At 42.9% G+C, this 2956-nt stretch overlaps 1 non-coding gene across 1 annotated transcript; it reads right to left on the bottom strand.

The window, feature by feature from the left end:
- Positions 1 to 277: 277 nt before the first annotated feature.
- trnas-uga (transfer RNA serine (anticodon UGA)) lies at positions 278 to 359 on the bottom strand. The gene has a single exon. It is a non-coding gene; the product is annotated as a tRNA-Ser (tRNA).
- Between the last annotated feature and the right edge of the window lie 2597 nt (positions 360 to 2956).

Here is a 2956-nt window from a genome sequence, read left to right as displayed (position 1 = left end):
AAATGTATTGCATTGCTTCTTGTTTTGCTTAAATCCACCCCCCACCCCCCCCCCCCCCGAACATCCAAATTTCACGATAGTTCGACAAATGTTTTGAAACTGATTCGTGTTGGAGGTTGGTTACTTTTTGTGTCTCGACATATAATTTATTCAATTAGACGTCTTGAAATTACTTCGGATTCTTCACAGTTAAAAATTGACTTTCGATTGAATGCAAAGCTCAAGCTCCACGAAATCCAAATTCTGCAAAGGAATTAATGACTTTTAAACGATTCAACGCTGTGAGCGGGATTCGAACCTGCGCAGGGAGACCCCATTGCATTTCAAATCCAACGCCTTAACCTCTCGGCCATCACAGCTGCATAAAAGTGGCCAATTTTCATAGTAAAAGAACTTAATTCATGAAATATGTACTTTGTTTGAAGAACAAATTGTCAAGACCCAAAGATTTCGCCAAATCCTTTGCAGAGACCCAGACGAACGTTACCTTAGCAGATTGACAGGCTTTCACCGCAAACTAGATCCTGACACAGCTGAAGTTTTGGGAATGATTCTTCGTTGAATTATAGAGTCACGGATGTACACCACACGAAGAAAGGATCATTGTCTCACTGTCCGATCGATTTTGACTCAATTGCTCATCATCTGGTGCTAAAGTTGTGTTTTAATATTCATCGAAATATGGTATTAGAAATGTTGATGCTAAGTCCATAAACACTAGCTACATTCGTAAAAAATGAGCACAAGAGAGGACGATTGACCGAAGATTCGGAACTTGAAATCGTCTTGACGGAATTATTTGCAAAGTTTTTGCGGTTGTTCTAGTGTCATCAAGTCCTTGAACAATACAACACGGAAAGTGGCCCTTCTTTCCAACTTGACCATTGAGGACAGTTATCCTAAATTAGTAGGTCCCATTTGCCAACTTTTGGCCTACATCCCTCTGAACCTTGTTACTCATATATCCATCCAGATGCCATTAAATGTTACAGTTGTACCAGTCTCCAACAATTTCTCTGTCAGCTCATTCTGAACATGACTGAAAATGTTGCCCCTGACGTCCCTTTTAAATCCTTACCCACTAATTTTATACCGATGTTTTCTAAGTTTTGACTTCCTCACCAGCAGAAAAACACGAGTCAACCTATCCATGTCCCTCATGATTTGATAAATAGCAACGATTTGACTTTATCATACTTGTCAGGAGGGAAATGTGTGGAGATTATTTGTCGAAGATTTGAAGAAGAAAGTCTGATGTACTGATTTTTAGAATTGCATCTTGGAGAAGTTTTTAATAAGTCATTGAAGTCTAGTAGCAGTTGTAGAAGTCTGTTGTGAAAGCTGCAGAAGGATTTCAGGGCACGAGAACGAAGCATAATTTCCAATGTATTGTGGCTCAGTTCGACCGCACTTGGACTACAGTATGAGGAATTACAATCCTCAATTTAGGAAAGATACTAATGCCATATGAGGAATACCACGAATGGTGATTAGCCTTGATATCATGGATGAACATTAGTCCTGTGAATTGAAATTGGGCAAATCCGGTCTTTTTTAACAGTTTCAACACAAGAGAGGTAATCTCATTGAGAGTTGCAAAATATTTGAAGAGATAAACAGGGTGGTGCAATTAAATTTTGTTCCCTCATTGGTGAATCTCGAAGCAGGAGAGGACAATTTTAAAATGAAGCATTGTGATTTATGACCAGGATGAGAACTATTGATTTTTATCTTAGCCTTGAGAAGTCTCGCTATTCACCACTACAGTGAGCCTTGGATATTTGGTCTTTGAATGCATCACTATCAGCCTGACCCGCCGACAATAACTGCATCACTATGGACCTGACCCCTCACACTTACCACCTTAATTTCAGCGTGAACCCCTCAAACTTACTGCATCACTATCCATCTGGTGCCCTCACATTTACTGCGCCACTTTCACTTCGAGACCCTCATTTTGACTGCGTCACTATCAGCCTGACTGCCAAACACTTACTTTGTCACGATCAGTCACGTCCTTACACTTCCTATGTTACTATTATCCTGACTCCTTACACTTACTGTGTCACTATCATCCTGAGCGGCTCATACTTACTGCACCACAAGCACACCAACACTCTCACCTTTACTGCATCACTATCAGCCTGACACCTCACACATACTGCATCACTATTAGCCTGACCCGCTCACACGTTTTGCGTCACTACTACCCTGACCCCCTCACAATTGCTGTGTCGCTATTAGCCTGAGCCCCTCACTATCACGCTGATCAAGCTCACAATTACAGCATCACTATCAACCTGACCCCCTCACACTTTCTCTATCATTATCACTCTGACCCTCACACACGTAATGCATGACTGTCACACTGAGACACTCACATTTTCTGCGTCATTATCAGCCGTACCCTCCAGCACACAGCGTCACTAGCAACCTGGCCCCTCACACTTGCATGCCTCAATATCAGCGTGAACCCCTCACACTTACTGCATCACTGTCCATCTGCCATCCTCACACTTACTGCACCAGTTTCACCTTGACATCCTCATTTTTACTGCGTGACTATCAGCCTGACAACACACACATGTTGCGTCACTATCAGTGACGTCCTCGCACTTCCGATGTTAATGTCACCCTCACTCCTAAAACCTACTGCGTCACTATCAGCCTGATTACATCACACTTTTTGTGTCAGCATCAGACTGACGCCTCACGCTTACCATTTTACTAAAACTCTGCCCCATCACACTGATTCCGTCACTATCAGCCTGACCCCTCAGACGTACTGCGTCAATATCACCCTGACCCACTCACACTTTTTGTGTCAGTTTCAGACTGATGCCTCGCACTTACTATATGACTAAAACTCTCCCCCTCACACTGACTGTGTCACTCTCAGCCTGACCCCTTCATACTTACTGCGCCAATGTCCGTCTGACCCCTCAGACTTACTGCG

Source organism: Chiloscyllium punctatum, chromosome 52, assembly GCF_047496795.1.
Source record: "Chiloscyllium punctatum isolate Juve2018m chromosome 52, sChiPun1.3, whole genome shotgun sequence".
Classification (NCBI taxonomy): Eukaryota; Metazoa; Chordata; class Chondrichthyes; order Orectolobiformes; family Hemiscylliidae; genus Chiloscyllium; species Chiloscyllium punctatum.
Note: the sequence above shows the minus strand (reverse complement) of the source record. Positions and strands in the feature narration are given on the sequence as shown.